The 12,424-nt window shown below is 35.6% G+C and overlaps 1 protein-coding gene across 5 annotated transcripts in view; it reads left to right on the plus strand.

The window, feature by feature from the left end:
* Window positions 1-12,424, plus strand: part of LOC123561423 (basic salivary proline-rich protein 3-like) — a 244,315-nt gene that overhangs the window by 131,345 nt on the left and 100,546 nt on the right. The gene's annotated exons all lie outside the window — the stretch shown is intronic.

A 12,424-nucleotide genomic window follows, 5' to 3' on the forward strand; every position in this document is an offset into this window, starting at 1 on the left:
ATTTTTTGTGGGATCTTTATGAAAGTTGGTCAGAATGTTCATCTTGATGATATCTAGATCAAGTTTGAAACTGGGTCACATGCCATCAAAAACTATGTCAGTAGGTCTAAAAATAGAAAAACCTTGTGACATTTCTAGATGCCATATATTTCACTAGATCTTTGTGAAAATTGGTCAGAGCTTTCATCTTGATGATATCTAGTTAAAATTCGAAACTGGGTCACGTGCCATCAAAAACTAGGTCAGTAGGTCAAATAATAGAAAAACCTTCTGACCTCTCTAAAGGCCATATTTTTCATAGGATCTGCATGAAAGTTGGTCTGAATGTTCAACTTGATGATATCTAGGTCAAATTCCTAACTGGGTCACGTGCGGTCAAAAACTAGGTCAGTAGGTCTAAAAATAGAAAAACCTTGTGACCTCTCTAGAGGCCATATATTTCATGAGATCTTCATGAAAATTGGTCAGAATGTTTACCTTGATGATATCTAGGTCAAGTTCGAAAGTGGGTCACGTGCTATCAAAAACTAGGTCAGTAGGTCAAATAATAGAAAATCCTTGTGACCTCTCTAGAGGCCATATTTTTCATGGGATCTGTATGAAAGTTGGTCTGAATGTTCATCTTGATGATATCTAGGTCAGGTTTGAAAGTGGATCATGTGCCATCAAAAACTAGGTCAGTAGGTAAAATAATAGAAAAACCTTGTGACCTTTCGAGAGGCCATATTTTTCATGGGATCTGTATGAAAGTTGGTCTGAATGTTCATCTTGATGATATTTAGGTCAAGTTCAAAACAGGGTCATGTGCGGTCTGAAACTAGGTCAGTAGGTCTAAAAATAGAAAAACCTTGTGACCTCTCTAGAGGCCATACTTGTGACTGGATCTCCATAAAAATTTGTCAGAATGTTCATCTTGATGATATCTAGGTCAAGTTCGCAAGTGGGTCACGTGCCTTCAAAAAGTAGGTCAGTAGGTCAAATAATCAAAAAACGTTGTGACATCTCTAGAGGCCATATTTTTCATGGGATCTGTATGAAAGTTGGTCTGACTGTTTATCTTGATGATATATAGGTCAAGTTTGAAGCTGGGTCAACTGCGATCAAAAGCTAGGTCAGTAGGTCTTGAAATAGAAAAACCTTGTGACCTCTCTAGAGGCCATACCCTTCAATGGATCTTCATGAAAATTGGTCAGAATGTTCACCTTGATGATATCTAAGTCAAGTTTGAAACTAGGTCACTTGCCTTAAAAAACTAGGTCAGTAGGTCAAATAATATAAAAAGACATTGTGACCTCTGTGGAGGCCATACTTATCATTGGATCTGTATGAAAATTGGTCTGAATGTTCATCTTGATGATATCTAGGTCAACTTTGAAACTGGGTCAACTGTGGTCAAAAACTAGGTCAGTAGGTCTAAAATTAGAAAAATCTTTTGACCTCTCTAGAGGTCATATTTTTCATAAGATCTGCATGAAAATTAATCTGAATGTTCACCTTGATGATATCTAGGTCAGTTTCGAAATTGGTCACGTGCGGTCAAATACTAGGCCAGTAGGTATAAAAATAGAAAAACCTTAAGACCTCTCTTGAGGCCATATTTTTCATGAGATCTTCATGAAAATTAGTGAGAATGTTCACCTTGATGATATCTAGTTACAGTTAAAAACAGGGTCACGTACCTTCGAAAACTAGGTCAATAGGTCAAATAGTAGAAAAACCTTGTGACCTCTCTAGAGACTGTATTTTTCAATGGATCTTCATGAAAATTGGTCAGAATTTTTATCTTGATAATATCTAGGTCAAGTTCAAAACTAGGTCACATGAGCTCAAAAACTAGGTCACTATGTCAAATAATAGAAAAAACGACATCATACTCAAAACTGGGTCATGTGGGATGAGGTGAGCGATTCAGGACCATCATGGTCCTCTTGTTTTGTGATCTAACACTGCTGGTTCACCTAAATATTAAGCATTTTTATAGTTTTAAATTCATGGATATGAAGCTTATAGCGAAAAGCGATGTTTTTAGCTCTCCTGTCACATAGTGACAAGGTGAGCTTTTGTGATCTCGCAGCGTCCGTCTTCCGTCCGTCGGTGCGTGCGTAAACTTTTGCTTGTGACCACTCTAGAGGTCACATTTTTCATGGGATCTTTATGAAAGTTGGTCAGAATGTTCACCTTGATGATATCTATTTCAAGTTTGAAACTGGGTCACGTGCCTTCAAAAACTAGGTCAGTAGGTCTAAAAATAGAAAAACCTTGTGACCTCTCTAGAGGCCATATTTTTCAATGGATCTTCATGAAAATTGGTCAGAATGTTTACCTTGATGATATCTAGGTCAGCTTCGAAAATGGGTCACATTCCATTAAAAACTAAGTCAGTAGGTCAAATAATAGAAAATCTTTGTGACCTCTCTAGAGGTCATATTTTGCATGGGATCTTCATGAAATTTGGTCAGAAGGTTTATCTTGATAATATCTAGGTCAAGTGTGAAACCGGGTCAACTGCGGTCAAAAACTAGGTCACTAGGTCTAAACATAGAAAAACGTTGTGACCTCTCTAGAGGCCATATTTTTCAATGGATTTTCATGAAAATTGGTGAGAATGTTCACCTTGATGATATCTAGGTCAAGTTCAGAACTAGGTCACATGAGCTCTAAAACTATGTCAAATAATAAAAAAAATGACGTCATACTCAGTTCATGTGGGGACAGGTGAGCGATTCAGGACCATCATTGTCCTCTTGTTTTTTATTTTGTTTTTTTTGTTTATTCCCCTTCTGATGAATCTAAGTGAATTCTTTGCTTTTGATGTGATGTTATCAACATATTCTGACCAAATGAGATACATGTATTTACTTAGTGTGACGCTCAGATATTTAGCAGCGTCTCTAGTTTGCAGTGGGAGAGAGAGAGAGAGAAAGAGAGAAGACTTATTATTGTCAATAATTAGTTCCAGTCTTATCAACCAAAATATGAAAGAAAAAGTAAGCATATTACATGATATTCAAACGATGATGTGAACTTCTGTAGATGACATTTTTATTTTTCACACTTATTGCATATATGTCATACGATGACAACAATATTGCATGCAGATATAAAGTTAGCCTTTTTCTATATTCGAAATCATTTCCTGTTTATGTGCAACTGAAAATTAAAGAAAAGTAAAGAAACCAGTTGAAAACATATCAGTTGAATGACTTCAGTACAATGTAATACAAAACTGCTGTACGAATAACCACCTGCGGTTTATTTCACTGTTCATACTGGACCGTACGATTAGCCACTTCCTTTAGCGTAGTCACGGACGTATCCGAATGATGGCGGTTGTGTCACTGTAACAGAAAGTAACATTTTTTGTATCCGTCTCCATCGGTGGAATCTGTCAATTTACAAGTAAATTTATCCAGCCAATTTCTTCACGAACGGTTGTTTTATGCGTTGCTGTAGAAAAATGACCTTCCTGTAACTTTCACTACATAATCCTAGCTGGCCAGTATTATAACTTTAAAAATGCTATCTACGGACACTACTAAACAGTGTACTTCGATTATTAGTTCCTGAAGCTTATCTAGAATTTTGTGAAGTAATTGTTTGTATCTATTGTAAGGATACATACTCACTGGTATCATAAATAATGAATATAAACATGATTTGTCAAAGATATTGCTTTTACATCTTCACAAACTCAGCAAATGTAATACCTGAAAAAGCATAACAATGAAAACATTTCCTGAAAAGATGCTACCCGTGAAAATATTAAATATGATAATGAATGGCATCAACAAAATGTTACCAGATATGTATATTTATACATTGGTAACTTTAAAATTGGTTTCTTTTCACATACTTCTTTACAACACATTTTCGGTTTTTGGCTTGTTTAAAATGACACAGGATAACATAAAAAAATGGCCCTTTTAGCTTACTTTATGCATAATGTCTTTAAAACGGTGAGCCGAAACCTAACAGTGTTATACATGCTAAGAAAGCTGGGAACAAGCTCTAAATAATGCCACTCATTATATTATATTTACTTATTATTGTAAAGAGATGCAAGCGCATAACATCAGCTCATTCTACTTTCCCTATCTGATCTTGTTTTAGCCGTAATGTTAGACAATTTACTTTGTATTGATAAGACAATATCCCGCTTCAGATTATTTAGTATTCAATAATAGAAAGAATTAAAATATTTTAAACTTTTTTTTTTACTTCTAGCAGGTATACATGAAATCAATATGGTCAGGTTCGCATCACTTTTCTTCCGAACAGGTGTTGCATTCAAGTTGTCTTAACATAAAATTTAGTCTGGTGACCCATACTTTTTTTTGCCTTTTTTATTTTTATGCCCCCCTTTGAAGAAGGAGGGTTATATTGTTTTGCAGAATGTTGGTCGGTCGGAATGTAGACCAATTCGTTTCCAGATGATAACTCAAGAATGCTTGGGCCTAGGATCATGAAGGTTAATAGGGAGGTTGGTCATCACCAGCAGATGACCCATATTGATTTTGAGGTCTGTATGTCAAAGGTCAAGGTCACAGTGACCCTGAATAGTTAAACGGTTTCCGGATGATAACTCAATAACACTTTGGCTTAGGACATGAAAGTTGATGGGGAGGCAGGGGTGTAAAATTCCACCGGCCCACAGTGCCCAGGAACAATAAAATGGTTTCTCGGCAGTAACTCTAGAACTCTTGGGCCTAGGGTCATGAAAGTTGATAGGGAGGTTGGTCATGACCAGCAGATAACCCCTATTGATTTTGAGGTCATTAGGTCAAAGGTCAAGGTCACATTGGCCAGGAACAGTTAACTGGTTTCTGATCTTCTTGTCCAGAACCACAGGGTTAGGGCTTTGATATTTGGTACCTAATGGTCCTCTACCAAGATTGAGCAAATTATTATGTCTCCCCTCCTCTGGGGGAGACATATTGTTTTTGCCCTGTCCGTCCGTCCGTCCATACGTCACACTTCATTTCCAATCAATAACTGGAGAACAATTTGATCTAGAACCTTCAAACTTCATAGTGTTGTAGGGCTGCTGGACAACCCCTATTGTTTTTGGGTCACTCCATCAAAGGTCAAGGTCACAGGGGCCTGAACATTGAAAACCATTTCCGATCAATAACTAGAGAACCACTTAACCCAGAATGTTGAAACTTCATAGGATGATTGGTCATGTAGAGTAGATGACCCCTATCGTTTTGAGGTCACTCTGTTAAAGGTCAAGGTCACAGGGGCCTGAACATTGAAAACCATTTCTAATCAATAACTAGAGTACCACTTGACCCAGAATGTTGAAACTTCATAGGATGATTGTACATGCAAAGTAAATGACCCCTATTGATTTTGGGGTCACTCTGTTAAAGGTCAAGGTCACAGGGGCCTGAACATTGAAAACCATTTCAGGACAATAACTTGAGAACCACTTGACCCAGAATGTTGAAACTTAATATTAAGATGATTAGTCATGCAGAGTAGATGACCACTATCGGGGTCACTCTATAAAAGGTCAAGATCACAGGGGCCTGAACATGGAAAACCATTTCCGATCAGTAACTTGAGAACCACTTGACCCAGAATGTTGAAACTTCATAGGATGATTGGTCATGCAGAGTAAATGACCCCTATTGTTTTTGAGGGTCACACCTTTAAAGTCAAGGTCACAGGGGCCTGAACATGGATAACCATTTCCAATCAACAACTTGAGAACCTCTTGATCCAGAATGTTAAAACTTCATAGGATAATTGAACATGCAGAATAGATGACCACTAACATGGAAAACAATTTGCAATCAATAACTTGAGAACCACTTGACCCAGAATGTTGAAACTTCATAGGATGATTGAATATGCAGAGTAGATGACCCCTATTGATTTTTGGGTCAGTCTATTAAAGGTCAAGGTCACAGGGGCCTGGTCATGTAAAATCATTTCCATAAAATAACTTGAGGACCACTTGACCTAGAATGTTGAAACTTAATAAGATTATTGGACATGGAGAGCAGATGACCCCTATATATTTTGGGGTCACTTGATCAAAGGTCAAGGTCACAGGAGCCTGAACAGTGACTTGAGAACCACTTGGCCAAGAGTGTTGAAACTTAGCGGGATGACTGGACATGCCAAGTAGATGATCCCTATTGCAGCCAACCATCAGTGTCTCTTTGACTTTCGCTCCTGATGCCTATTGACTTCTTGCCTATAGGACTTTGCATTGGGGGAGACATGCGCTTTTTTACAAAAGCATCTTTTAGTTTCCCTGGGGTCAAATATGGCCCCACTCCGGTGGTCACATGGTTTATATAGACTAATATATAGGAAAATACTTTGAAAAACCTATTGTCCAAAACCACAGGGCCTAGGGCTTTGATATTTTGTATATGACACCATCTAATGGTCCTCTCCTAAGATGGTTAATTATTATCCTAGGATCAAATATGGCTCCTCTTGGGGTCACATGGTTTACATAGACTTATATAGGGAAAAACTTTGAAAATCTTGTTCAAACCACAAAGACTAGGGTTTTGATATTTGTAATGTAGCATCATCTATTGGTTCTCTACCAAGTTTGTTCAAATTATCCCTCTAGGGTCAAAAATGGCCCCGCTCTGGGGGGTCACATGGTTCATATAGACTTATATAGGGAAAAACTTAGAATCCTCATGTCCGTAACCTATATCATTCAAATTTGGACCACATGTTTAGTTTTGAGTGGCAAATGAACCTTGACGTGAGTTGACCTTGATTTTGACCTAGTGACCACATGTTTAGTTTTGAGTAGCAAGATGAACCTTGACATGAGTTAACCTTCATCTTGACCTAGTGACCTTCTTTCACATTTCTGTAGCTACAGCCTTCAAATTTGGACCACATGCATAGGTTTGTGTACCTAAACAAACATTGACCTTGTTATTGACTTAGTGACCTACTTTCACATTTTTGAAGGTACATGCTTCATATTTGGACCGCATGCATAGTTTTGTGTTCTGAAATGAAACAAGACCTTGATTTTGACCTACTTTCACATTTCTCAAACTACAGCCTTCAAATTTGAACTACAAGCATAGTTTTTGTGTACTGAAATGAACTTTGATCTTGAGATTGACCTAGTGACCTACTTTCACTTTTCTGAAGGTACAGGGTTCAAATTTGAACCACATGCATAGTTTTGTGTTCTGAAATAAACCTTGACATTGATTTTGACCTAGTGACCTACTTCCACATTTCTCAAGCTACAGCCATCAGATTTGAACCACATGCATAGTTCTGTCTACCGAAAAAGAACTTTGACCTTGAAATTGATCTAGTGACCTACTTTCACATTTCTGAAGCCACAGCTTTCAAATTTGGACCACATGCACAGTTTTGTACTGAATGAAATTTGACCTAGATTTGACCTTGAGCTAGTCTTGAAATTTGAAACATTTAAAAATGGCTCAGTGGTGGGCGCCAAGATCACTCTGTGATCTCTTGTTAGGTTAATAGGTTAAAGGTCAATGTTAGATTGAACCAGAACAGTAGAACTTTTGTTTACAGTGAGCATACAATTTCTGTTCCTTGCGCAATTACTGAATGCATCAAGGGGACCATTTCGTTTTCGACAAGCTCTTGTCACAATACATTGTTATTTGACAATGAAAACAGGTAAAAAGTTCTAGAAAAAAGTTTTTAAAAAAAAAAAAAAATGTTCCTACTAAGAGTATTTTTGATTGAAAAAAGTTCTCAAAAGTAAATATGAAACCAGACTTTTTTTTCTATTTGTGCACATAATTGTAATGATATTGTTTACAAAATATGACTTATGATATGAAGTAAGTATATGATAACATTTGTAAAAAGAATAAACTGTATTATGCTGTCTTTATGCATACTTTGGTTTGTATTTATAAAAAAAAAACAAAAAATCAAGAAAATGTTGAAAAATCGATATCAGTTTCAGCAACAGTGGGTGTTTTCAAAACATTTTTTCACAAAAACAAGCCTGGTGACCCATTGTTAGCTCACCTGGGCAATGCTCAGGTGAGTTTTTGTGATCGTTTGATGTCCAGCGTCTGTCTGTCACATGTCAGAATGATAACCTTGATAAAATGTAGGCCAAGTTCAAAAATGGGTCATCTGGGGTCAAAACCCAGGTCACTAGGTCAGATCTAAGAATAACATTGTGTATGTGATAGAGGCTGTATCTTCAGGAATTTTGGTCAGAATAGTTACCTTGATGAATCTAGGGCAAGTTCGAAAATGGGTCATCTGGGAGCAGAAACTAGGTCACTAAGTCAAATCAAAGAAAAACTTTGTGTATGTGATAGAGGCTGTGTTTTTCAACTGATCTTCATGAAATTTTGTCAGATAAGTAATCTTGATAAGATCTAGGCTGAGTTTGAAAATGGTTCATCTTGGGTCAAAAAGTAGGTCACTAGATCAAATCAAAGAAAAACCTTGCGTATGCAATAGATGCTGTATTTTTCAATTGATTTAATTTTTGTGAAATTTTGTTGGAATGATTGCCTTGATGTAATCTAGGTCAAGTTTGAATATGGGTTACCTTAGGTCAAAAACTAGGTCATTTAGTCAAATTATAGAATTATCTCATGAAATTTGGTCAGAATTCTTGTTTTGAAGAAATCTATGTCAAGATCGAATATGGGTCATCTTGGGTCAGAAACTAGGTCACTAGGTCAAATCAAAGAAAAACCTTGGGTATGCGATGGAGACTGTAATTTTTTCAATTGGTTCTTGTGAAATGTGGTCAGAATGAATGTCTTGATGAAATCTAGATCAAGTTTGAAAATAGGTCATCTGGGGTCAAAAAGTAGGTCACTGTTAAATCAAAGAAAATACTTTTTTATGCAATAGAGACCTTATTTTTCAATTGATCTTCATGAAATTTTGTCAGAATGATTGCCTTGATAAAATCAAGGTCAAGTTTGAAGATGGGTCATCTGGAATCAAAAACTAGGTCATTGGGTCATATCCAAGAAAGTACTTGTTTAAACTCAAGAAACCACAGTTTTGGTCCAATCTTAATGAAGATTGGCCGGAATATTTGTTTCCATGAAATCACTATATATATAGGTCAAACATGCGTTCACTGTTATGATGTGTTACTCAGGTGAGTGACCTTGTTTTTAATTTGTTCATGGTTTTCAGCAAAAAAATTTCTAACATGTAATAACTATGTGAATTTAAAAAAAGGGTCAAAATTTGCTATCCCTTTATTGGTTTCAGAGTTATGGCCTCTTAAAGGGCAAAAATTTGCTATGTTTGGCTTGTGAACATGATAAATGCAACATTTTGCAATCAACTTTGATTAAACTTGCACACAACTTGCATTGGCATAAAATCTTGGTTCCTTTTGAAAACTGGCCAGATCCCATCATGGGTTCTAGAGTTATGGGTTAATGACCCTTTAAAGGTAAAAATTTTGCTATTTGGCTTTTGCAGCCATATAGAGACTTCCTGATTTTAATCAAAATGGATTTATATCAGTAAGTACTTATAGGACTCATTTGAAATCTCATTGTGTCATAAGTTGGACTGAGACAATCAGGGTAGATAACTATGAACTTATTTTATGTCACTTCAAATTAAAAAATATAAATTATATTGACTGAATTTATGACAAGTTACCTTCCTTTATTTTTTATGTAAATGAATATATATAGTAGCTTCTAATGTGATTGGTTTGAAATATTATTTATGTTTTCCATGGTAAGAAATTTCTACTTTTACTTACTTTTTTAATAAATTGTTGTAAAGGCTAAGCCTTATACTCTGTATCTTCTACATGCATATACCAATGCATGATTACCTTCCCTGATTTTAATAAAGATGGATTTATCTCAGTAAGTATTTGTAGGACTCATTTGAAATTTCATTATTGGCATTAGTAAGTTGGACTGAGATAATCAGGGTAGATAACTATGGACTGATTTTATGTCAAATTACCTCCCCTTGTTTCAAATTAAAATGGGTGTGTCTCAGTAACTAATGAAGGTATTGATTTGAAATGCCATTTATGCCATCAAATGGACTCGGGCTACCTCCATTTATTTTATGTAAATGAAAATTGGTTTTGAATGTTATTCAAATCTTCCAGGGTAAAAATAGTCCTGCTAGTACAAATTGCAGCATATGAGCCTAGGATCCTCAAACTTGATACGGAGATTGGCCATGACTAATATGTCACCTATAGACCAAAAGTGACTGTTACAATAAAATATTTATCCTGATGATATTTAATGTGTATGCCCATGTGATCTATGTCAAAACTTGATCTTATCATTAAGGGCAATGTGCTTAGGTGAGGAATATAGGGCCATCATGACCCTCTTGTCATAAATTTGCTTCTAATTTGATGCTCTATGATCATGCAATGTTTAAGAAAATTCTTTCCGCAAGTTAAAATTTTCCTTCTTTGCCTGAATAACAACTCCCAGATACGTCTTTAAGGGAACACTTATAATGGATAAAAATTGAAATAGTTCTAATTGATGTTTTCCGTGGAATTGCTTGGACGTGGTTCAGCCTGACATTCAGCATTGAGTAGTCACTTGAAGTATTCATTATGTTAAAATTTGATTTTATACATGCAATTTAGACATAAGAGTAAAATAAAGCTTTGTTATAAAACTCTGAATATCTGTCATCAAAAGATTTTTCTGCTTACTGATTGAATGTGAAAATTATAAATGACTTTAACAAATGTAACAAATTACTTCTTTTTACCTCACCTGAGCAATGCTGCTCAAGTGAGTTATTGTGATCGCTCGATGTCCAGCATCTGTCTGTCGTCTGTCAACATTTAGCTTGTGTAAGCTGTATTTTTCAACTGATCTTTATGAAATTTTGTCAGAATGATAACCCTGATAAAATCCAAGCCAAGTTCAAAAATGGGCCACTTGGGTCAAAAACCAGGTCACTAGGTCAAATCAAAGAAAAACATTGTGTACGTAATAGAGGCTGTATTTTTTCAATTGATCGTTATGAATTTTAGTCAGAATGATTGCCTTGATGAAATCTAGATCAAATTTGAAAATGGGTCATTTGGCTTGAAAAACTAGGTCACTAAGTCAAATCAAAGAAAAACATTGTGTATGCCATAGAGGCTGTATTTTTTTTATTGATCTTCATGAAATTTGGTCAGAATGATTGCCTTAATGAAGTCTAGATTGAATTATAAAATGGGTCATCCGGGGTTAAAAGGTAGGTCTCTAGGTAAAATCAAAGAAAAAACCTTGTGTATGCAAAAGAGGCTGTATATTTTCAATTGATCCTCATTAAACTTGGTCAGAATTATTGCCTTGATGAAATCTAGTTCGCGTTCGAATATATGTTATCTGGTGTCAAAAAGTAGGTTGGTCAAAGCAAAGAAAAACATTGTATATGTGATAGAGGCTGTATGTTTCAATTGATCTTCTTGAAATTAAGTCAGAATGATTGCCTTGGTCTAGGTCTAGTTTGAATATGGGTCATCTGGGGTTAAAAAGTAGGTCACTAGGTCAGATCAAACAAAAACCTTGTGTATGTGATGGAAGTTGTATTTTACAATCGATCTTCCGGAAATTTGGTCAGAATGGTTGCCTTGTTAAAAACAAGCTTGACTTTAAATATGGGTCATCTTGGATAAAAAAGTAGGTCACTAGTTCAAACAAAGAAAAACCTTGTGTATGCAATAAAGGTGAAATTTGGTTAAAATGATTGTCTCGATGAAATTTAGGTCAAGTTTGAATTTGGGTCATCTGGGGTTAAGAAGAAGGTCATATCAAAGAAAATACATGATCAAACTCAAGAGACAACATTTTTGGTACAATTCTAATGAAAATTGGCCAGAATACTTGTTTACATGAAATCACTAGATTGAACATGTTTACACTGTTATGGTGTGCTTCTCAGGTGAGCAACCTAATGCCATCTTGTTTATGATTACTGTTTATGATTGCTTTAGGTCTGTCACTCATTTCATTATCTTTTGTTCTTTTTATCCTGTAGCGACCAACAACAGGCCCCACTCCAAGCAGAAGACACTGTAACTAAAAAATTAAAATCGGATTTTTTAACATTTAGACTCCAAATATATATTGCTAAGTGCATCAGATAATATAAACACAACATTAAAATGCTGTGTGTTATTTATTAAAAGAGATATTTACTCCAAAAAATTTAGTCCCCATAACATTTTTGGAAATAGGATAGACAACTCCTGAATGACTATCTCATCAAATTTGCTGATATAAAAATAAACTTAGGTATTTTCCTGTGATACCCTCATTAAAGTCTGTTTCACCTGTTCATTCAGACAAGGAATGTAAACAAATCCAGGAACAACTTAACAGTACAAGGACATCAAACAACCTTTTTTATTTTCCTTCAGGACAAATACACATGTTAGGTCATACTTGTAGTTAATTAACCAACATGT

The sequence above is a fragment of the Mercenaria mercenaria genome, chromosome 10 (genome assembly GCF_021730395.1).
Source record: "Mercenaria mercenaria strain notata chromosome 10, MADL_Memer_1, whole genome shotgun sequence".
Taxonomy (NCBI): Eukaryota; Metazoa; Mollusca; class Bivalvia; order Venerida; family Veneridae; genus Mercenaria; species Mercenaria mercenaria.